This window comes from Macrotis lagotis, chromosome 6 (assembly GCF_037893015.1).
Source record: "Macrotis lagotis isolate mMagLag1 chromosome 6, bilby.v1.9.chrom.fasta, whole genome shotgun sequence".
Lineage (NCBI taxonomy): Eukaryota > Metazoa > Chordata > Mammalia > Peramelemorphia > Peramelidae > Macrotis > Macrotis lagotis.
The window spans coordinates 2,944,609-2,969,584 of record NC_133663.1 but is presented as its reverse complement, the minus strand read 5'-3'; the positions used below and the strand labels follow the sequence as shown (position 1 = coordinate 2,969,584).

General features: G+C 46.1%; 1 protein-coding gene across 5 annotated transcripts in view; it reads right to left on the bottom strand.

Moving 5' to 3' along the window:
- Nucleotides 1-24,625, bottom strand: part of ATP13A3 (ATPase 13A3) — a 73,720-nt gene extending 49,095 nt beyond the window's left edge. Inside the window, exons 1-2 of one of the 5 annotated variants that reach the window (XM_074190599.1) lie at nucleotides 24,524-24,542; nucleotides 22,844-22,930 (exon numbers count right to left, since the gene is read on the bottom strand). The gene's annotated coding sequence lies outside the window, so the exon portion shown is untranslated. Of the gene's footprint in view, nucleotides 1-22,843; nucleotides 24,113-24,523 lie in introns of those variants that run through there. The other 4 variants (XM_074190601.1, XM_074190603.1, XM_074190598.1 and 1 more) reach the window with 4 other exon arrangements.
- Between the last annotated feature and the right edge of the window lie 351 nt (nucleotides 24,626-24,976).

Here is a 24,976-nt window from a genome sequence, read left to right as displayed (position 1 = left end):
ATGAAAGAAATCCTATCGCTCAAGATAGTTTATGTTCTAATCTGGGTGTATGGCTCCGACACCTTAAATACCATCTACAAAGGGACTCCACCAGCAGCGGTTGGGGAAGAAGGCCTCATCTTGACAGAGAGGCAGGGCATGGACAGTCTTGTCTGAAGAAGAGTGCCAACCTCAATCTGGCTGGAACACCGATCGTGGCAAGGGAAGCAACGGAGGTCAGTCATGACTAGACGAGCTTCTATTTGATCCTAGAGTGGGTGGGGGAAGAGGGATACCATTTGGTCAGATTGACATGGAAGGTGCGACAATGATGAGTGAGGAGGCCTACAATGGGGAGACCGCGGCAGGATGAGGAATCAGAAGGCTGTTTCAATAATCCAGGTGAGAAATGATAAGGGCACAAACTAACAGAGCAGTTATGGAAATGGAGCAAAAAAAAAAAGTGACAGGATGTTGTTAGTGTAGAAATGGCACCATTTGGCATCTGACCAGAGGAGCTGGGAATGGGACCCCAAGCCCAGAGCAGAGGATTTCTGGGCTGGAGAACAAAGCTGAGCTGCCCAAAAGGGCTGCCTTCCCATCTTTGACAAGACACTACACCCTTAACAAGTAATGAATTTGCAGAAGTATCAAGGGACTGCGCCCCATCCATAGTCAGCCATCTCTCGGGCCTCCCAGGGCTCTGCCCTACTCCTGGGTCCTTGCTCCCTGTCCCTTTCAGACCAAAGGGAGTCCTCTGCTGCATAGATCAGAGCTCTCAGGGGCAATCATTGACTCTGCTTTGGGGTTTGGGGGCGGTTAATGTTTTTTTTTCTCTCAAACCAAGTAGAAGAACTTGGGTTCAAATCTTGTCTCACCAGCACTCAGTAGTTATGAGACCATGGGCACATCAAAGCCTCCATTTCCTCCTTTATAAAAGGGCATTAACACAAGCTCCAGGACTGAGTATAGAAGAAAACAGATGCAGAAATACTTGCCAAACTATGAGCTGATACACAGTCACAATCAATTACTAGTATCATTAATATTTCCAATCTAACATTCATTTCTTTTCCCCTAGAACTGCCATCAGAACAAGATTTCTTTTCTCATCTAAGAGCTACAGAAGTCTTGCACTGGGTTACTTGGATTGAAAGTTTCTTTTCCTTCTTTTTTTAATTCCTCATCCCAAGGGATGAGGGTTTTTTTTGGCTCAAAGGAAAGAGGGAGCTAATCGGAAATGAAAGCAACAAAACAAGAAATGAGACAAAAAAAAAAAAAAATCAAGAGCACAAACTTTACATGGACCCTGGGCCAATTTTCCCGTAGTTAGATGAAACCCATTGTTCCAGTCTGACAGGGTGGGGTCTTCAAAAACCCAACTTTTGCATTCAATGCCACAAACCAGGCCTAAGCACTGATAACAGGGAAGAGGATTAGGGCCAAAGGCCTGCCACATCGACCTCAGTCATTCATCAAAACTCTGCAAACAGGGTTGGGTCAGCTGCTAATGTGCATGACCACCATGACTAGTCCACCATCCTCTGCAGTGATTAGTCAGGGGGGCTGGCAGGACATCTCTCTTCTGGGTCGACGCAGGATGGTTTCCAGGGATCACAAATGAGCCACATTTGGGAATTTGGCCAGGAAATAATAGCAAATTCAAGGAGTTCTTTTTGGTTCCTTTTTTTTTTAAAGCAGGTTCCCAGTCCCCCTCATCTCTCATTTTCAAGACCCTCCCTTAATCTCCTTGGGGCTCCAAAGCCCTGACATCAAATTCAATCAGTTGAGGATACTCATTAACAACAATATGATGTCCCAAATCTGCCGTGCCTGGCCAGGTGGCAACATGAGGCTGCAGTGATAGAGGCACCAACTGCTTGCAGTCCCTACCACCAACCACCCACCGGAGGATGTGTCAAAGTATGCAGCAGATAGAGCACTGGCCTTGAAGTCAGGAGGACAGGAGTTCGAATTTAGCCTCAGACACTTGACACTACCAGCAGTGTGACCTTGGACAAGTCACTTAACCCTAATTGCCTCACATCAGGGCCATCTCCAGTCATCCTAACCCATACCTGGCCCCTGGACCCAGATGGCTCCTGAGAAAATGAGGCTGGTACTTAGCACAGCCCCTCCTCACTCAAATTCAATTTATGTGCTTGTCCATGGCATCACGTTGTCTTCTTTAAGAATGACAGACAGGGGCAGCCAGGTGTTGCAGGGGATAGAGCACTGACCCTGGAATCAGGAGGACCTAAGTTCAAATCTGGCCTCAGACACTTAATAACTACCTAGCTATGTGACCTTGGGGAAGTCACTTAACTCCATTGCCTTAAATAATTTTTTTAAATGAAAGACAAACATCATTGAATTAGGTCTTCCCTGCCAAAGCTAAGTGATTTTTAGTTGAGCATAGGAAGAAGATAGAAAGATTAGGAGGGGCTTGGAAGGCCAAGCAGAAGATTCTCTATTTAATCCTGCAAGTGACAGGGAGTTTGGGGTCACTTAAGACAGGAGTCAGGTGAGACTTGTGGAAGCTCACTGTAATAGAAGACAATTGCTGGGTGTGCAATACAGAATAAGCTCCTTTACCTCATTCATTCAATAAAACTGAAGGCCTGCAAGGAAAGAATCTAGTTCTGCTCTAAAACAAGATAGTAACAGTCACATAACCATCCATCAAGAGCCTTAGGGTTTGCAATGCACCCTGTACTACCTCCTTTGAGGTTCACAACAGCCCTGCGAGGCAGTGTGGTTATTATCCCTACTTTACCGTGTAAGAAACTGAGGCTCAGGGTCACAGATCTACTAAGTGGGAGGTGGAATTTGAATTCTGGTCTTCCTGCCTCTCAGCACTACCACACTTGGGATATATAGTACTGGGGGCCTCCAAAGAAGGCAAGATCACATTTTTGTTGAGAAGATACTGATGCTGATAGGATGAGATGAACTGTAAAAATAGAAGAGATGAGCCTAGCCCATGAGGCCAACGAGCAATAGGAGAGCCCTTGGTGGGGCCAGCTGGGCTGTAGGAAGGTTGCAGAGAAGGGAGATGGGCTTGAGGGAAGGAGACTGAAGGGAGCACTGGAAACCCTAGGAACCACAAGAGGAGATATAGGACAAGGATGCCAGCAGCACAAAGGAGCCTCTAAGGGGAGGCACTCAAAGGAATTAATTTTTAATGTCAATCAAATCAAGAAAAAAATGTTTCTGCAAGTTAATACTTTAATATTCTTGGCAATTGAGAGGGATTATTTCCTTTTTAAAACAAAAAGTCAGCTCTAGTAGCTTTATACCTGCCTGATATGACTGGGGAGTAAGGTGGGGAGGAGGGAAATTCCTCCTAGATCTGGGACATCTGATCTGAACTTTGTAAATATATTAATCATTTTCGATGTAATTGCTTTCCTTGGTAATCTTATGGCTTTTACTCATTAAAAAAATATTCTGAGGAGTCACTGACACAACAAGGTCCATGATCCATAGGCTGGTTACTGTGATAATTACTTGGCCATGCAACCATGAAATGAAGGTCACCCCCAAAATAAATAGATGCTGAGGCTTTCAGAGTCCAAACTCATTCTTAACAATTTCTGTGTCATAAACCAAACATTTACTAATGCATTTGCAGGTAAGGGAATGGATTTAATGGGAGAGAGTGAATGCAACCTCGCATTTCTTGCTTTGAGGCAAACAACCCACCAATTTCTTACCCCAAACCCTATACAACCTCCTTTTGTAGCCTTTCTGAAGCTTACTGGTAACCACTTGATTTGAGCTCAGTTTTCATAAGCATCTGTGAATATACTGGACCAAAAATTAACCAGAGGATGCTGATTATAAATCCCACATGACCAGAGGCAGTCTCTCTGTATCCTTCTATCCTCACAAGTGATTTCTTCCACGATTTAGCAAGCCACTTAATAACCTGTTTTTCAATAACATCAACTGGCTAAGGATCAGATTATGAAACTAGTTCAATCTTCATTTTTGTCTTCCTTTTCAATATGAAGAAATGGCTGGAGCTTACTACATTTTTCATTTGGAATTAATTTGTCCAAATTAAAACATTGTTTCTCCCATGCAGAAAAGATTGCTATCCTTAAAAAGCTGCATTACTATTCAACCCACAGGGGGCAGCAAGGTGACACAGTGGATAGGGCCTTCGTTATTAATAATGTGGCCTCAGACTTAATAATTGCCTACCTGCAGTGTGACCTTGGGCAACTCACTTGACCATATTGCCTTAAATAAATAAAATTTTTTAAAAAAATTTAAATCTCAGTAATTCTATCCATTGGTGAGGTTTCCTTCTTAGTTGTAGGAATAAGGAATGATGTCCAAAAGTTAGGCTAATCTGTTAAAATTCTAGACAAAACAAAAGTCTCAGGAAGCTTCAATTAAGTCCTACAGTATAGTACCTCAAAGTCAATATTACTTCTCCTGGGGCTGTATCTGTCTTTGTTTTATAAGAAAAATTATTAAAAGGTAAAGTCCAAATGAAATAGAAATTCATCTCAATTAAATTAAAAATGCTTTATTTAAATCATGAATTTAAATTTAAATACTCTGACATTAAGAGAAATGTCAGATAAAATTCACCTTCCAGAGTAAAATATGATGAAATCTAGTCAAGAAAATCAGCTGCCAAAGAACAAGGGGAATTAGCTATTGAAAGGAAAGAATAAATAAATAAGCAAATAAATAGATAAATAAATGGGGTGAGTGAATAAATAAAAGTAAGAATGAATAGAAAAAAAATGTTTAAAAAAAGAAAGTTCTAAAAGATCCAAAACAGAAAGGATTCAGATGTCCACAGTTATTTAATTTGGGGTGCCATCATTCATGTAAATTAAGGAAGATCACATAGTTAAACATACTAAAATATTCCAATTACACAAATCCTAAATACTAACAAATCCTTACAACATTAATTCATCAGGACAAACTTCCTTTAAGAATCAGCATTCTAACTTTAAAATGCATTAACCTACAGGTACAACCTAAGTGGTTCCTTTTTCCAAAAGTGACTTTGATTTTTTTTAATTCAATTTACAAATCACAAACTAGAGAATAAAGCAATGTTCTTACCACTAGAAGCCACTTGTTAGTCCTCCTCAACCCTACGTTTTCAAAGGGCAGCTGAAAATAAGGATGAGGAGACTAATGCTAGTGTTGCTGCCGCTGCTGCTGCTGCTGCTGCCGCTGCTGCTGCTGCTGCTGCTGCTGCTGCTGCTGCTGCTGCTGCTGCTGCTGCTACTGCCTGAACCGTTTTTGGTACAAAATCTTCAACAACAACAAAAAGTCTCCAAGGGCTTTCCCAAAACTGCTTATCAAAAGATTAAAATTTATCAAAGAAATCTGGCATTTCTTTCTTTGTGAACAATTGAAAATGTTCACTGGATTCTCTGAACTGTGCCTGAAGCCCCTGCCAGCTGTCCAGGGCAGAGTCTCTCAGCTCACTAGGGTCCCAATGTGCCCCAGCAGGCTTGACCCGGGATGTTATCTCCACAGCAAGAAGCTTATAGGATATTATGCTTCTGACCAAACCCTTCCTAGTATTTACAGTGAAAAACCGTCCGTGATTCTATAGCACCAAGAAAAACAATACAAGAATGTTCATCCCAAATGGAAAGGTCCCTGAATTTTACCAAAGACAGCTCCATCAAGTTCATTTAAAGTGTTTCTCCCTTAATAAGCAAAATACTAAATCAATGGTGACATAGGCTCCAGCCTGGGTCAGAGCCCAGACAATCACATTTTTTTGCCAGAAAGAACTTCCAGACCCCACCCATACTGCCAGGCTCACCTGGCCTTTCTCCTAGGGCTCCTGGGAAATAGTATTCTAAGACAGAAAAGAAGGATTTTCATTGGTAAGAAAACTAGGAACAAGTCTATGAAACCTATCCAAGGAAAACAATGAGTTACAAAGAAATGAAGGGTTTGTGGACAGATAGTCTTCTGTCCACATGTGTGCACATATACAGACACATACATCTTGTATTATAAATAGGGAGGAGGGGAACATAACCCCCATGGCCTCCTCCTCCACATCACCAGATGATGGTTTTTGGTGGGGAAGAGATCTTTAGGGTCATCAGTTCCCTCCAATGCCCACTTTGTAGCTAAATGAACCAAAACCTGGAGAGATTCCATTATTTGCACCAAGTCCCACAGGACCAGGAGCAGACCCAGGATTGGAAGTCAGTGACAAGACCCTTAGAGCACCCAACTCAATTCATTATCGGGGTAACCCCTGATAAAGCCCTCAGCAGTCCACAATCCCAAGATTAACTCTAGAGTCCCCCTCTAAAGGGAAGGCCAAGAGCTGGGACACAGGGTTGAACGTGATCCAGGGGAAATAGTCTTCTTTACCTTCAACTGAAGAGATGAGAAAGGGACAGTGAAGAAGTAAAGGGAAGAGAGAAAAATATTTACAGGCCCTACTTAGCTATTTTCACAAAAACATTCTCATTTGTTCCTCACCACAGACCTGGGAGAGAAGGGTTATTATTATCCTCACTTTACAGTTGAGGAAAGAGAGGCAAACCAACAGCAATGTGCAAAAAGCTTTACAATTAGGAAGTGTCTGTGTCAGGATTTGAACTCAGGTCTTCTCGACTCCATGCCCAGCTCTCTTCACTTCACCAACCAGCCAGAGTCAAAGGATGGGCACCCACTGGCAAGCATGGGCTTTCACACCTACACACACACACACACACACACACACACACACACACACACTCACTCATAAACATAGACACACCGAAATGCCAAAAGGAATCATAAAAGCATGGGGCAGTTTTGAAGGTTAATAATAATGCAAAGTAAGCTTTCTATTTAATTAAAACTGTTGAAAAAACAAAAAAGTGATCTGGCAGAAATTCACTTAGAACACCTTACCACACTCCACAATACAATCTATATGGATATGTGTCCTTACTATTAAAGATCAAACTATTAAAAAAAAAATAAGAGAAACAGATAATCGCACTTCTCACAGATATGGAAGCAGATGGACTGTAAACAAACATGACGCAGAGACAATTACAAAAGATAAAATAGGTAACTTTGGTTACCCATAACTGAAAATTTTTTGTATAGACAGTATTAACGCATTGAGGATAAAGGAAGAGGTCAAATGTGAAAAAATCTTGTTATCAAATTTCTCCAGTAAGAATTTGGGATCCAAGATAGGTAGTAATCAAAAGGCACATATAATTACCCAATTGAAAGGAAGTCAAAGGATATGAACAAATAATTGTTAAAAGAAGCACAAAGCCACTGACCATCCTAGCAAAGAATGCTCCCAATCCCTAGTAAGAAAAATGAAAATAGGGGCGGCTATGTGGCGTAGTGGATAAAGCACCGGCCCTGGAGTCAGGAGTACCTGGGTTCAAATCCGGTGTCAGACACTTAATAATTACCTAGCTGTGTGGCCTTGGGCAAGCCACTTAACCCCATTTGCCTTGCAAAAAATCCTAAAAAAAAAGAAAAAAAGAAAAATCAAAAATCAAAAAGGAAAAGGAAAGTAAGCTCCCAAGACTGGAGATTTATTTCCATGTAAAATTTGGTTTTCTATTCCACAATTCTATGATGTATAAGGGAATGTCTGTTTTATTTGGTATTTAAGTTCAGAATACAGATGAAGGAAAAAATAGTCTCAATATTTTAAAGTTTCTCTTCCCCAAATTTGAGTCACTAGGTTTTCGAAATAGTTAATTGGCATCACTTGTGATTCCTTCAAGGATCTGTGACTTCCCATTTGTTAGGGTGAGGGCTGCTGTATCTAAACTTAGTAGAGGCACTATTTCATCAGTTCCTGGGAGAAAAAAATTATTGCCATACTTCACAAAAAGGTCTATTCTCAGCATCAACACCACCCCCTTTCTCTCCACTTCTAGATTAATCTGCAAGGAGGAAATCCTTCTCTTTTACCAAAGGCAAACCTGACCTTCTGCTTCCCTCCCAGAATCTCCTTTTCCCCTAATTTTCAGGTTCTGCTAATCTATCCATTGTCTTCTTTCTCCACCTTCAGGAACCTTAACTGGACTGTCCTCCTATCATAGCCAAACTCATAGAAAAGGCTATTGACACCTGTGGGTTTCCTTGCACCCCTCATTTCTCAACATCTTGCACTTGAGACATCTCTCTCCAAGGTTATCAAGGCTCTCTCTATGGCTAAATCCAATGGCCTTTTCTCTGTGACTGCTCCTTGGACAAACTCTGTCCTGCTTTAGGTGTTTCCACCATGCACTAACCCAAGTTCTCTCTCCCTACCTACCTCACCACTCCTCAGGACTCTCCTGTGCAGGATCACCAATCATTCCATTCTCACTAGGAACATGTTCTCTTCCTTTCCAAACTACCCCTTCACGTTCTCATATGCAGATGACCCTCACAACGCTATCTCCAGTCCTTAACTCTCTCCCTGTGTTCTAGTCCATCCTGGTCAACCCACAGGACATTCATCTCTCTTCATCATCTGGCTTTAAAGCCACCTCCCCAAGTTGCTAAATATTACTCTACCTCACAGAGAGCACTCTGATCAATCAAACTATTAGCTGTTCCTCAAAGAAAACATTCCAGATCCCACTTCCATGTGTTTGTACAGGTTGTCCTCATGCCTGAAAGATGCTCTCTCCTCACTGACCTCTGCCTCTCTTGGAATGCCCAGCTTCCCTTCAAGACTCTTCTTTCCTGATCCCTAGCTGTTAGTTTCCCTTTCCCCCAAACTACTTACTTCATATTTATCTCTGAATGAAGACTATTGTTCAAGAACAATAAAGCATTTCAGGGAAACTGAGAAAAACTGGTATGAGCTAATGCAACAGTGACAAGAAAATGTAAAGGAAAAAGCAAGGAATTTTCGAGTAACTAAAAACCAATGAAGGACCTAGAGGAGAGAGAATGAAAACTCCTCATTCCAGAAAGGTCTAGGACAATCCCTACAACTAATTTTTTTTGTTGTTGTCATCATTTAAACTGTTTCTTCTACTACAAAGAGGTTCAAGGGAAAGAGGTGTGTGAACAGCCATGCTATAAAGGTAACAAAGAGCATCAATAAAATGAAATTCTTAAAAAAATTGTTTTCACCTTTCAAGTTCACTAAGGTGAACCTTGTTCTGCTCTGGGAGCATCCGAGAACTCAAGGCCCATTCATAGCCAACTCCAGGCTAAGACATCAAGGAGGACTGGCTGCCCAGTGGAAGGTGGTGGTTCCAGTCAGGGAAAGCCACTCCCTAAGGCTGTGCATTCCGAGCTTAGGGGCACTGATACTGCAAGTACAGATTCTTTTAAAAGTCTCTCTGAAGCCCCCAGAGAGCTCGCCATCAACAGTCTGCACTCCTGATCCCCTAAAACAGACAAGTCTCCAGCCCAGCTAAACTATTTTCGTTACTCTTTGCAAACTCAAGGGAAATGTCAAGGCTTTGTGGTGGGTGGTGGCATGGAGTCAGGTTCCCCTCTTCATGATGCTATTTGGCCTTTGCTTGGCAAAGCCACTGGCATGGTTTGCCATCTTCTTCTCCAACTCATTGTCAGATGAGAAAATTGAGGCAAACTGAGGAAGTAACTGACTGAACTATGTCACAAATGTATTTTACATTTTGGGAAACTGTGGCCCATTAGAAGTGAGCAGCCACATCAACTAGGGAACAGCTGGACAACTGATGGTATATGAATGTTATGGAGCACTACTGTTCTATAAGAAACCATGAGACTCTAGAGAAGCATAGGAAAAATTACATGAAGTGAAACTGAAGGAAAGAAGCAGAACCAACAGAACAGTGTACACATTAACAACAATATTGTGAAACGACCAACTCTGATGGACACTGCTCCTCTCAGCAGTTCAGAGATCAAGGACAACCCAAGAGACCTGCCATGGATGATGCCAACCACAAAACAATGGATTCTGAAGGCATACTATGTTCACTTTTAAAAACTTCTCTGAGAGCGGCTAGGTGGCGCAGTGGATAGAGCACCGGCCCTGGAGTCGGGAGAACCTGAGTTCAAATCCGGCCTCAGACACTTCATAATTACCTAGCTGTGGAGCCTTGGGCAAGCCACTTAACCCCACTGCCTTGCAAAAACTAAAAACTAACCAAAAAAAAAAAAACCTTCTCTGAGTGAGATGAGCAGAACCAGAAAAACACTGTACACCAACAACATAGGGTTGATGATCGATCTTAATGGACATGTTCACCTCATCAGTGCAATAATCAGGAATAATTTTAGGGGATCCATGATAGAGAATTCCATCTGTATCCAGAGAAGGAACCTTGGATTTTAAACTCAAGACCAAATTTTTTAAAAACTCATCTTATGTATTACATAATTTTACATAATTTTGCTGTTTTCTTTCTTCCTTAAGGATATGTTTTTTCTCTCAACACAATTTTGATTTATGCATATCATGGAAAAAATGTAAAGACTTTATCAGATTGCCACCTGTTGGAGGGAGGGGGAGGGAAGGGGGGATTTGTAAAATTCAAAACCTTGCAGAAAAATGATTGGTAGAAACTACTTTTGTATGTCATTGGAAAATAAAACATTTGTATTAAAAAAAAAAACACTTTGGGCAGCTAGGTGGCGTAGTGGATAAAGCACTGGCCCTGGAGTCAGGAGTACCTGGGTTCAAATCCGGTCTCAGACACTTAATAATCACCTAGCTGTGTGGCCTTGGGCAAGCCACTTAACCCCATTTGCCTTACAAAAAATACCATTTCTCTGATGTTTTTTCTTCCCATGTCCTGATTGTCTGTCTTTCCCTTTAGTTCCAACTCCTCATACATAAAATGACTTATGTAAAGGGGTTAAACACAAATGTACACATACAACTTTCACCAGATTGGTCAGGAAAGGGAGCAGGGTAGAAAATGTGCAACTCAGAAAAGTACAAATGGATCAATGCGGACAAATTGTAGAGCATGTAATGGGGAAAATAAAATAAAATTTCAATTAGAAACAAAAGTGAGTAGTCAAGCCCCAAGTCACCAGCTAAGGAGCATCTAGAAGCCTGGACCCAGTCCAGACTTGTAAATCTTAAGCCGTGGCCTGGTCAACAAGCATTTGTTCACTTGAGGGTACGCACTGGCAACAGAAAGAAGGGCAAAGCCAGGCCCTGTCGGGCAGGGCTCCCATCCTCACTGAGGGGACAACAGTAAAATAACTAAGGCTACACACTTAGAAGCAGCAACTCTATACAAGGCCCATTATACTCTACAGGCACAATGCTGCTGAAGCCCTCCTCTCTCAGAGAGGAGCGAGAGCCCCCCATGATGGGTCGAGCCCGGGCACCAGACCAGCCCAGAGGCAGCCTCTCACCACAACATCATGGCCTCAAGTGGAGTATTGTGAAAGCTGAACAAAATGCTGCCTCAAAACAAAATGTACCCAGGAGAAGAAAAGGAAAATGAGACAATGTTTACTCTCCTCTTCTCTAAGGGTACGGATGCAGTTTGGACGGGAAAGAAACTCAGAAAAGGTCTTGAAGCAGAGGCTCAGCAGATACTTCACTGATCAATGAGGACTGGCTGCTATCAGACACCAGTCAGCTTCCACTGCCTTTGGGGGGACAACACAAAAACAGGACTAAAGGAGGACACAGTCTGACTCTGGCAGGAAGTCACCCAGCTGGCCTTACAAGGACTGGAAAATGAATATCCAAGAGACTTAGCAAATGAAGACAGAGAAGCGTCTCTTCCCTTTCTTGTCTGTTGCTTCAAAGTGAGAAAGGGGACCCCAGGACAGGCTGTGTACCTCCATCTTAAAATAATAATGGCAAATAACTAAATAAAGCCTCTAGCCTGAAGTCCAAGCAGGTGTCATTTGGGCAGATGAGGAGAAGGCCAATGTCAGTCAGAGTCCTTCCTGCAATTCAAAATTGCAGGGGCCTTCATTTTCCACCCAGCTGCACTCCTTCAGCTTCTGCCCCAAACTTCAGCATCTTGCAACATCACATGAGCTTTGGTACTCCCCCATCATCAGTCCTCTCTCCCCCACTCGGGACCTCTACTATAGAAGAGAATGAAGGTCCTTCTCAATATCTATTTAAAAAGGATGGCCATTCTTCATTTCTCATCTAGTTGCCGAGTCCTCTCCATCATATCCAAGTTACCATGAAAGCTTCCCTCCCCACCCTTCAAGCTTCTTTTTGTGCTTTGTTTTCCCCAAGCTCCTGGAGGGCAGGGAACATCTTTCTTTTTCATATTTGTGTCCCCAGAGTTCAGCACAATCCTTCACACTCCAAGTGTTCACTGACTAATTTTCTTCTATTTCAAAGCATACAAAGGTCCTACAAAGCAGGCACTATTTACGCTAATGTTCAGTCTCTGGAATTTCCTGGATCCCTCAAAGGAAAGGGACTTCTCCCTCTTAAATCATCTTGTCTAGATTCCTTTGCACTCATCATACTCCATCTTGTATTCATTCATTTACTCATAGGCATTATTTTAAGAATCAAGGTCTCAAATCGAGCCCCAAGATAAAACAGGAGCTAGCATTCTATCAGAAAGAGATACAATGGGAAGTAAAGGCAAATTAGTTCCTCTCTGAAATGGTCTCGTCACTCAGGGCTGACAGCCTCAAGCCTCACAGGAGCCTTGATCCCCATGTACCTGTCTCACCTCACCTCTGATTCCTGGTATCTCACACAGGAGGCACTTGGAAAATGTTTCCTGAACTGAACTGACAGTTTTTAAATCGATAAAACAACAGTTACCAGGTTGAGTCCAGACCCTAACAATGAGAATGACATAATCTAATTTCATGAATACATGGAAATTTGACAAGTCTACCAGCAAAGTCTCCACAAAGCCTTAGTCAATGCCCAGTTTATCACTTCCCATCTCAAAGTACAAGCTTTTGTTTCTGTGTTTAGGCTTGAGGAAGACCATTGTAGCCAGCAGACCCCAAACTAACATTGTATTTACATTTGGAACAGGCATTCTTTGTAGAAGCATACTTTTTGTATGCACCCAAACAATGTGATGGCGCTAATAAAATAAGCTATAATTAGGAAAGAAAACTTAATTAAAGATCCTCTCAAAGTGATAAGCAATTATTCTAAGAGTTAAGATGCCAGCTTTCCATCAGCCAGATTTTTCAGGCATCCTTGCTGATGAATTTAATCACACACACAATTTGACTATTATGCCAAGATTTTATACTCTGTAAGACAGTCACCACCAAGAAGAGAAGGCTGCCAATCCATATGGGCACTTCGTGGCCAGGAGGCCTTCTCGAGGGCCCATACACAGTCTCCCAACATTCCCGGGGCTCACACACAGCATCTGATTCAATTGTGTCCAAGCGTCTGACCCAACCCGAGGGCATCTGGGCTGCCAGGTGCTAAGGCACAGAGACAAAGGCCCAATCGGCCCTGCTGAGGAGAGGCTTCATTCACCCCCAAGAAGAGCAGCAATCCAGTCACTGACGCTGTCTCCTCTTCCTCCACCAGAGGGAGCACCCGGACAGAGTGCCATCAACAAGCATGTCTCCCAGGGCCAGTTCCCTCAAGGAGATTCACCCTGGGAAGGCCCGACTACACCTGGGTGTCCTAGGACTGGGAGGAGGATGAAGATGATGAGGGTTAGGGTTAGGGAAAATGATGAGGAGGACGATGACGATGATACAACTTCCATCATCTCATCAATATTTCCTTGATGTATTTAGACAGATGCCAGGTCTGAGCTCAAAGGGGTAAAAGACGGTCACTGTCCTGGGAACCAAGTCTATACAAAGAAACGAGGACCAGGAAAGGCACAAGATTAAAGAGGGATTAGAGTGGGCCATGAAGGAAGCCAGGTCAGCAGTCAGATGAGGACGGCCACTCCCCAGGGCCCCACTCTAGCCAGCAGCTCTAGTAACAGTCCAGAGGTGAGGCCAGGAAGGTCTGCACCAGGGCTGGGGCAGTGTCAGATGAGAAGGGGGCATATTCAAAAGGCAATGGAAAAGTGAAATCAATAGGCCTCAGCTCCAAATTAAATATATGCAGTGAAACACAGTAAGGAATCCAGGATGACTCCTAGGCTGGGAAACTGAGACACTAGGAAGAGAGAGAGGAAGGATGGGGGAAATTACAGAGTCCTCTTTTAGACTCCCAAGTTTTAAGATCTACATCAGACACCCAGTTCAAGATGTCTGACAGGCAGCTGGAGCTGGCAGATGAGGATCAGCAGAGCATTTAGGGAAGGGTGGGGAGATCTGAGAATCATCAGTGTAGAGAAGGTCACTTAAATCCATGGAAGCTGAAGAGATGAGAGGAAGACCTAGGACAAAACCTGAAGGACACCCATGGTTAGAGGGAGTGATCAGGAGGAGGTTCCCATCATGGAGGGGGTGCAGCCAGAGAAGGAGGAGTTGCCTTACTGTTATGGGGAGCCAAGTCACTGTGTCCTTGTTGGGGGAGTGTGGGGAACTGACCCAGTAGAAGCTAAGGGACAACAAAGAAATATTTACAGCTCATAACTAAGCATATGTGCCCACTTCAGAGCTGAGGAGTCTGGGTCAGGTCCCAAGGCACCCCACAGATGTACCAGCCTGGCCGACAAGAGGGCATTCACTGGCTGTGGTGGCAGAGAATGGGGCTCCCATCTCCCCTCTGATACTCACCACCTCAAGAACCTTGAACAAGACTGGTAACTTCTCAAGGAATCAATGTCTTTTCCTGCAAAATGAAGGTATTTCACACAATCTCTAAAATTCTAATGAACTTTAAATCCTATGATTCCAATTTTGACATTTGAACTCAATTAAATGGCCCTTAGATATTTTTTCAAGTTGTTTGGAACACTCACACCACAGAGAGGGAGCAGGCCCCTCTGGATGTGACTTTTCCTAGGGGAGCACAGGAGCTGTGGCCAGTTACCCCTCACTGACCATGGGCCTTGATTCCCTAAGGTTCTCTTGGATCTCTCCACTGACATCTGGCCCTTGTGTATTTGGAGAGGGCCAGAAGCCAGGGGTGCATAAGTATCTAGGCAGTGCCCACTGCCTCCCATGTCCTAGTTTGGCACTAGGATACAGGCCTGCTCCTGGAGCTCCGGGGCTGAAGGGGCACTTGGGCAGACAATCCATCTCCTGACAAACTGGGTGATTCTGGCTAGCTCACTTACCGGGCTAAGATCAGAAAATCTCAAGACTCCCACAGAGGACATTGCTCTAGTCCAACCAAGATGTGAAAAAAATCTTTGCTTTAGGACCTCTGGCCTCTGGCCCGTCCCCAGGCAGCCGCAGCCGCTCCTCTCAGGACAGCTCTGTCTCTCCTGAGTCGCAGGCCCCAGCGATCTCTGCTGCAGCACCCACCCACTGGTTCCAGTTCTGCCTCACAGGGCCAAACAAAATGAATTCAATCTCTCCTCCCCTAGCCAACCCTTTAAATCCTGAGTAACATCTAGCAGGTTCCCTGACTATTCTTTTAGTCTAGTCAAACATTCCCCATTTCTTCAGATACTCCTCCTATGGCAGCAAGGACCTTTGTGGCTCCCTCTAGCTCTGGTCCTTTAGGCAGCTCAGAACCCACCTGAACACCCCCATTATCTCACATCTCTCCACCTCTCCCACAAGGAGCCCCATCTGCTAACCTAGCAGCTGTCCTGTACAAGACGGAGGACCCAACCCACTCGATCTGCCCTGCCATCTAGCTCCTTCCTAAAACACACAGATCTCACTGTCTCCAAGCCGATAGCCTTCTTCCACCACAGCACGCAGGGGACTCAAGTACAAGGGCTAAAATATGACCAAACTAAAGGCATTGAGCCCAAAGTCCTGGAGCAAGCAGCTCCTAAGCAAAAGATGAGGAGGCTGGTGAGCTGGCTCAGCTGTTCTGCAAGCCAACATCCACCTAGCGCCTCAGGCTCTATTTAGGAGACTACCAAAAAAAAAAAAAAACAGAAACTCTCCTAACTTACTCATTTGGAAAATATTTGACAGCCTCCCATCAGGGCTCTGCAGCTCCCCACCAGCCTGATGCCCAAGGTCAGGCCTTTGTTTTAGGAAGCCAAAGGCTGAGCTGTTTCCATGACTATCCTGCTCAAAAACCTCTCCTACCTCTCTGCTGCCTCCTATTCTTCTGGAGGGTAGGCTTCCCTGTCCTGCCCAGCTCGTTCTAGTGGTGCCAGACTTAGAGAAGAGGGTCAAACTTGGCAATTCCAAGCTCCCATGGTCCATCAGCCTCATTCTCCAGGTGTTGGCATTAAAGGTCTATGCCACCATGCCTTGGTTGCTGTCTACCAATTCCAATGGACAGAGAAGGGGCAGCCAGTCCGCTCATGCACGCTCCCCCTTCACATTGCCATCAGTGTACTTACTAATCAAAGTTCTCAAAGCCTAGTTTTTCCACTCAGCAGTGGGCCCACTTACCTATGCTACCAAGCCAGCCAACAGTTTTCTCTCTCGTCCAAAAGCCATGCTGCCTTAAGGGAAGGCGCGTTACCCTAGCCTGATAGGCCTAGTCAGCAGCCTTTTCAGATGCCTCCCAGCACTCCCAGTTTCTCTCCTGAGCTCCAGTTCCATATCACCAACTGTCTTTTGGACATTTCCAAGCGGCTGTTTCATAATCACATCCACCTGCACTGCTCACTAAGAGCTCCCCGTTACAGAGCACCTACTATAGGCCAGAACCTGGAGCAAGCACTTTACAAATCTTACCAAACTGGGCCTTGGAGAAAATAGGGAGCCATGCACCCCCCTCCTTTCCCCAGAGGCCATGGAATGCTAGGGCCACTTTGACAGTTGATTGTGCCTAACTATTTTCCTTTGTTAGAAGGGAGAGGGAGTTGGAAGAGGCATGGCAAGAAATGACTGGGATTTTTTTTAAAAAACCCAAAGGCATCAATGAATACAATTTTTTAAATTAAATTCTGAAAGCTCAAAGATTCACATAAGAAAAAAAGGAAGTTGTCTAAAGAAATGTAGATGTGGCTACACAAGCAGCTCTCCTAAAAGCTACAGACCAAAGATGCCTGGACAGCAGGGAATCCTTAAAATCTCTCAAGGGGTTAGTGATCTCATCTTCACTGGGGGGGGAGCATTCATTCTTCACTCAGCAACTCATCTGTGGGCGTCTCTGTCTCTGAACTCCCCAGTTCACTTGATGCTTGATGTCCATCAGTCAATATGCATTTATTAAGGACCTACTGTGTGACAGACACCAAAGTGCCAGGAACACAAAGGTCAGTGCTCGAGAGGGAGATAAGAGCTCTAAATAGACTCAATGGGAAAAGATGAAGAGAGGCCACAGGCAAGAGAATTAAGGAGGGGACTCATGCAGAGCTGCCCTCCTGGCTGCTTCTCTGAACCTGGCTCTGGTCATCACTGAAATAGGAAAAGACAAGCCAAAAATTAATGTCAAACAGCATCATCAAAATGGGAGATGCTACTGACCATTTCCAGGTAAAAAAGACAAACCAGGAAAGAAGCAAGGAGACGACCTGGACTAACCAGGGAAATCCTTGATGGGCAGAGTCCTGGACCCAGAGGCAAGAAGGTCTCAGGCACCTAAGAGCTCCTTGACCAAGTCCTCAGTTTCCTCAACTGTAAAATGGGGACCATAAACCACCTTACTTCTGGTACTTGAAACAGTGCTTGCACACAGTAGGTATTTGATAAAAGGTTGCTCCTTTCTTAGATGTAAGAAGAGACTAAGCACCCAGTTAGAAATGAGCCCCCCCCCCCCAAGAGGGGAAAGGAGAAAGAACAGGAGGATCCCAACGACAAGCTAAGGTCTCTGGGGAGTAGTCTCTGGTCGAGTCCTCCTGACTCCAGAGCTCTGCCCACCAGCCACCTCTGAAAGGCCTGGCCAGATGGAGGCCATCGGGCCCGGTCAGGGCCCAGCAGAGCAGGCAAATGTCATGGAAAAGCTCAGGAAGGACCAAAAGCCCATCAATGAGACTGGGCAGAATCAGCAGTGAGCACTAAGAAGGTTGCCCAAAGGCAGAGCCAGGTGAGCCTCATTCTGCCAGGTCCTGGGTGGGAAGATTCACTAGTCAAACAAGGAAAATTTTCCTGCCAATGACCACAGCTCAGCAGTGCCAGTGATGGTGCCTCTCCCTCCCAGGATGGTGACTAGTCACATCAGGCCTGGTGTCTCCATCAGCTCTTCTATTCTGGAACTCTCAGATAGCTAAGAAGCATGAACACAGGAGTCTGAAGCTCAGGGGGCCTGGGTCTAGAGACCTCAGCCCAGAACCGCGCTCACTCAGCATTCATGTTTCACAAATGGTAGGGGAATGACTACAAAGAATGGCTCTGACTTACCGGATCCAAGGCCCGCTCTAGGCCAGGTACCAAAGAGATCAGATGCTGGGGACAAAAATACAAACCAAGCAACCCCTGCCCTCAAGGAAACTACTCTCAGTGTGGAGGTGAAATCATTTTCCAAATTCAGAAATCCCCAATTTCCCAATGAGCTGAACACTTATGTCTACACACTGCTCATTCAGAATTAGAAACTTTTTGCCTGAGAAATAGTGTTTTAGAAAAGAGTTGAGTGGGTTCCAAAACTTCTCACCAAAGTTTATTTTACCCATAATGCTGCTGAACTAGAAGTATCTTAAAGAACTGGGTTTGGAGAACAGGAAAGAGGAGAAAGTTTCCTCTCCTTTCCCAGTCACAAGGCAGACACCCAGGCAGAACATTCAATCATATGTGATGGTCTTAGTCTACCTCCCCTTCAGTCATTCAACAGTCAATTCACTAGATAGCCAGATCCCCCAACACAATCCACAAGCACACCCCAAAATCCAGTTTGTTATGGAAGCCCTCCAGGGGCTTGTTTGCTATCACTGTCACGTTTGCAAATACTCTCTCAAGTTCAAAGAAAAGTTGCCACAGCTGCAACCGGTTTACCAACTTCAACAGGATAATCCCAAAATAGCCTAGAGAGATGTCAGCTGCATCTGCCCAAAGGTGACTAACCCTGGGGGTTATCCACAAAGATCAGTGGAAAATACTCACATCTCCCATGCTGCAGGCAATACCTTACCCAAAGGACAGCTGGTCACCTATCATTAACAGCAGAAATCTGTCACCCAGCAAGCAAAGGAAAAGAAGATATGCAAAATTTTCCAGGATGATCAAATGGTGAACTCAGTAAAGGGCCATGGGTCTAACTTTTAAAACAGAACCCAGAAAAAAAATAAATAAAAAAAGATAAAGAAAAGAAAATGGAACCCAGAGGGCTAGCTCACTAGGAAGTCAAACATGGAATAGGATTAGCCAGTGGTCCACAAGTTTGGGGAGAGATGGAAAAAGTGAGAACAAGATTCTCAGTTGGGGCCTTCCATGAATCTACATTCTCATTGGATTGATCTGAGTTGAAACACTGCTGAGTTGAAATAAAGTTTCAGACTTTCCAAAAATGGATTGGATAAAATCTCAGCAAACTTATCAGCTTTTGGGTCCCAACAGCCACCTCTATAAACAGAAAAATAAAGGAGCTGGACTATGTTACTCAATTTAGGGTCCATTTAAAAAACTTTTATTTCTTTTGTTGTTTTATTTTTGCAAGACAATTGGGATTAGGTGACTTGCCCAAGGTCACAAAGCTAAGTAATTATTGTGTCTGAGGCTGGATTTGAGCTCGGGTCCTCCTGACTCCAAGGCCAGTGCAAAAAACTTGTATGTCAATATAATTGGCTTCCTTTGCAATCCTTCCTATTTTATGCATCTACAACTATTATTCTGAGGCACCCAGGGGCTTCACCAGAATGACAAAGGACTCCAAGGTCTTCCAAGATTCCCTCAGTCCATATCTGCCATCCCATCCAAATGCTGGTAGCTGTTGACTTCCTCCTTTCCAAAAAGAGTTCAGGGTCCAGCTCCTCTCCTCCCCAGCTCCTGTCCTCATAACAGGGGACTCAAGAAGACAAACTGACATGGCCACAAATACCCCAAAGCCAGAATTCCTCAACTTACCATTTCCCCATGACTTCCTCCAACCCACTTCAGCCACACAACATTCATTGATTTTGCCATTGTCCAAAAGTGCACCATTCTCAAGGACATGAACTTTAAAATTTCTCCTGATCAAAAATCACCCTCTACCCGGCAAGCCCAAACCTGTCCGATGTCCACAGGATGACCTGCCATCCTTCAAGTCTCTCCACACTGGCCAGTCCCTCTTCCTTTCCCTACTATGATCCCTTGGTGAATTACAGTCCTCTTAAGTGTCTTTTCTTCAGGCCCTTGTTTCTTTATCATATCGATGATCTGGACCTGTCAAGCCTTGGCTCACAGCTGCTGAATAAACAAAACTGGGCCTCTGCAGCTGCAAGGCAATTCTTTTATGCTTCTCTTATCAACCCTCCACCAGAGATCTTCCAAGGTGCTTCCTTCCCTCAACAAATCCAAGCTCTCTACCTGTACAACGGATGCCATTCCAGCATCTCTAGCATCCCTACTATCTCATCTCACTCCTCCTTCCTCTCTCCCAGGTTGCTGGCTGCTTCTCTTCTGCCTACAAACAAAGGAAGGAAGGACAGAGGAAAGGAAAAGGAGGAAGAGAGGGAGACAGGGAGGGAGGGAGGAAGGAAGGAAGCAAAGAAGGAAAAGTAGGTCCTCACTTGATCTTTCTCAGCTAAACTCCTTGAGAACCTTCCTGCCATTCTCTTAACTTTCTAGCTAGAGTCTCTCTTCCAATCTTATCATTCAAACAAAACTGGTCTAATGGCCTTTTCAGACCTCTTCTTTCTTGACTTCTCTACAGCCTTTGATACTATTGATCACTCTCTCCTCCATACTCTTCTCTCAGGGAGTCTAGATACCCCTTTCTCCTGGGGCTCCTCCTCCCCATCTGACCACTACTTCTCAACTTTCTTTGCTACAACTTCATCAAACTCATACCCTGGCTAACCACAGCTGTTCCTCAAGGACTCTTTCTTCGGTCCTCTTCCCTCTCTATAATATTTTGAGTCCCAAGGATTAGATTATCAACATACTGATGATTATCAAATGTTCTTCTCCAGTCCCAAACTCTTTCTAACCATCTATTTCTAAGTGGATGTTTCATAGCTTAAACTTCAATAACAAAAACAAACATCTTCCCAAAAAATACTCTGCCCTCCTCCTACCACCATCCCTATTACTATAGATTTTAGCTTTATAAAGCCTCTTGGTTAGGCTTCCCTTTCTCCCCTAGTACACTGGTGGCAGGTCCTCAGCATCATCTAAAGTCTGGACTGTGGCAAAAGTCTGCTATTTCGTCTCCCTGCCCCAAGTCTCTGCCCTCTCCAGACAGACCTTCCTTCACTCAGCTGTCAAATGTTCCCACTTAAACACAGGTCTGAACAGGTTCTTCATAAAACCCTCCCCAGGAGTCCCTATCACCTCCAGGATCAAATATAAAATACTCTGGTTTTTAAAAGCCCAATCTAACCTGCACTACCCCCCATATTTCTCATCTTTATTCCTAATTCTCCTCCACATACTCTGATCCACTGACACTGACTGCCTGGCTGTTCTGGGACAAGATACTCCATCTCCTGATTTAGTCCCTTCTGCCTGGAATCCTCGGGAGGAGAGCTCTCCCTCCTGGCTTGGCTTCCTTCAAGTCTCAACTGAAAATATCTTCAAGAAACTTTTCCCAGTCCTTTCCCACAGTGAATCCCTCTACCAAAGATTTCCAATTTATCCTGTGTATAGTTTGTCCATGGGTCTGAGCATCCTATCTCTCCCATTCATCTACAAGCTTGGGTGGAAGCAGGCACTGTCTTGTGCCTCTCTTTGTGATCCCTCGGCTTAGGCCAGAGCCTGGCAGACAGGAGCTGCTCAATGTTGATCAGCTGACTAAAGAACCTTTGGACTGAATGACCCACCAGATCACCTCCATTCTTTTTGGCAAAAAAACAATCATCAACATAAAATAAGGCAAAAATAGGAAGAGAATTTTAAATGAGAGCCTCCTCCCCATCCCCAATCTATTCTTAGGTTCTGGGAACAGAGGATGAGAAACGCTCCAGAAGGAGGCTGGCATTTCTTCTCCTATTCCACATTACATGGATGGTTCTCGGTAAGAAATTGAGACCAATTCGTCCCATCCAGAACCATTGTGCAGAAATACAAGTAGCCTCAAAGAGCTTCTAGTTGAATGAGTAACAACAACACAAAAAAGGAAAACAGAAAGGGGGCAGAGGGGAAGGGCTGAGGGAAAACGACACTAGCTGCAAAGTGCCGACTCTGCTCAAAAGGGAAGGCTTTTGGAAGTGTTGAAGCCCCTGCATCCCACATCCCCCTCCCCCTCCAGAAGGGATGAGCAGAGGCTGCACATCTGTGTCCAGGAGGAGGGGGCTCAGGTGATGGGCTACTGCTGGGTAGAATGGCTGGGGGTAAAAAGGAAGGAAGCCACACATGAGCTGAGCCCTCTGGAAAGGAACACTGCTCCTTTTATCATGGACTACAATCTGACAAGGCAGCTCAGCAGAAAAATGCAGCACAAGACCAACCATTCAAAACTAAATAAACAGCTGGCTCACTCTCCCCCAACTCCCAAGCTAGACCCCAGCCTTCTCTCTGGCCCATAGAGCATAAGCACCTTCATATGGATGGAGATGGGTTTGAGCACAGTCTTGGACCAACCTTGCTGACCTACAGAGGACTCATCCCCAGCCTGGTGAGCAGGGCTGTTTTGTGATGGTCATAGACATCTTGTGCAACTCTCCTTCCCCTTCCAAAGTGACAAGAGCTAAAGTAACAGAATCAAACGAGTTTTAGACAGTCTATAAATATTTAATGGCTGGTAAATGGGAGAGTTGGCTTCCAACGATCAACAAGGTGACCCGCTTCAAAGTAACTGAAGCACATGAGCGCACAGACAGAGCTCGAAGCCGGGGCTGCCTTTGTCTGGGCCGCCAGCACTTACTTTTCATTCATCTCCCTTTTGTACTCGGATCCTGACAGAGAGAAGTCATTAATGCTTGTTTGGTGACTGACATCAATGGTGACATTGCTATAAATGAAAAAAATAAGAAGTTTCAGTTAAATGAGATCACTACTTCTCAAGGAGAGAAAATATCTCTCTTCCCTTCAACTGGCGGTTTGTGATTATTTGGTAAGATCAGTATACATAAAATATCATAAAGTTAAGTATGCTCATTTACCGAGAGAAGGAATTCTACCAAGAATCTTCTACTAAGAATGTCTTCAAATCAAGTCAGCATCTCCCTAATATCAGAAGATTTAAATGTGAACTGAACATGAAAAATAAGGTTCTGGACTAAGAAACTACAGGTTTCCAAGGCTGTAGGTTCCTTGAGAGACTGTACAACTGTTTGCCTCTCCCTCCAGAAGCGGGTCTGAAGAGATCAAAGAATAAAGGAACATCTTCAACCGGCAGGTACTAACGGAGAAGGTCCTGCAAACCTTGGAGACGTTCCCTTTTCACTGTCTGGAGGAAAATGAGGATCCAGAAGAGAAAAGTAAGATGGACTGGGGGAGATGGGAGGCCTGTGGGCCTTAGTTCTGAGAGTGCCAAGCTAAAACTGAACGGCCTCTACCCTCCAAGTGCCTCCATTCTATCAGCGCAGAGGCAGCCAGACACAAAAGGAACAGGGAAAGGGGAGCAAAGAGGGCGGAAAAGACCCAGGCCTCTGACAGAAAGCAGCATTTGAGATGAACCCCAAAAAAGCAGTACTTCCCGTCCAAGGGCAAAGGGCCTCCATATCCAAAGCTACGAGAACTGAGAAAAGGGCTCCCAGACGGAGAGGTGAGGGCAGCCCGGGCTGAGACCTCAAGGAGTTCACCAGATAAAGACCCATAGATGAGGAGGGTCCAGGACCTGAGGGAATCAGCAGAGTTTTTAGTCCCACAAATCCTCTCTCCACTACGGAAGAAAGGTTTTACAATCATCTGAAAGGTTCCACATCACCAAGAGGAGAAATGGAAACTGAGCGGAGCCTCAAATGGCCAGGGGCTTTGACCCGGTCAGAGACAGGTCCCACGGCCACGCACTGGCAGCGGCGCTCGGGCAGCGAGTCCTGGGCACCGAAGCGATGCCCGGCGACTGAGGAATGGCCAACCTGCCCCCCAGGGACAGACGGGAAGCTTCCAGTGTGGACAGACTGACAGAAGGGAAGCGGGGAAGCGGCATCCCCGTAAACCCTCCCTTCTGACTGGGCCGGGGCATGGCCGGGGGAGAGGAAGGAAGACAAGGCCCCGGGCCCCGGGCCCCCGGCCCTCCTGCAGCGCGGGTGCTGGTGGGGCCCGAGGCTGCCACTGCGGGCACAGCCACGCGGGCACCCCAAGCCGCAAGCCGCAGGCCCAGAGCCCTGCCCACCCCCCGCGGCTCGGGGCCTGGGGACAGTCAAGTTCACGGGGAAAGGTCTCCCTCGAGTCGGCGCCCCTGCGGGCCCTCACCCTGCCCCCCCGCCGCAGGCTCTCCGGCAGCAGCCCCCCGCGGGGCCCCGGGCCGGCAGGAGGAGGGTGCTGGGGGGCCCGGCCCGGGCGGGTGCTGGGGGGCCCGGGCGGGTGCTGGGGGGCCCGGCCCGGACAGGAGCGGGGGGACCCGGCCCGCCCCGGGGCGCCCCCTCCGGCCGCCACTCACCGGCCGCCGCCTCCTCCTCCTCCTCCTCCTCCTCCGCGTCCCCTCGTCGTCCTCGTCCTCCTCCCCCTCCTCGTCTCCCGCCGCCGCGCTCAGCTCAGCGCCATGGCCCGGGCCCGCCGCCCCGCCGCCCCCGGGGCCCTGGGCGGGCGGGCTGGGCCGGGGGCTCCCGGGGCCGCGCGGGGGCCGCGGGGGCGCGCGCTCCGTCCCTCGGGGCCTCGGGCGTCCGGCGGGGCCTGGGCCCGGGGCGGCGGCGGGGGAGGGGCGGCGGGCCCGGAGCGGCGCGGGCGGCGGCGGCGGGAACGAGGGCGCGAGCGCGAGCTCGGGCCTCCCGCGCCGGATGTGAGCTCACGTGATTGACTCGTCCCGGGCCCCGGGGCCGGAGCGCGGGGGCGGGAGCGGAAGCGGCGGGCGCCGCGGGGGCGGGGCCGGGGCTCGGCCACGCCCCTCGGGCCC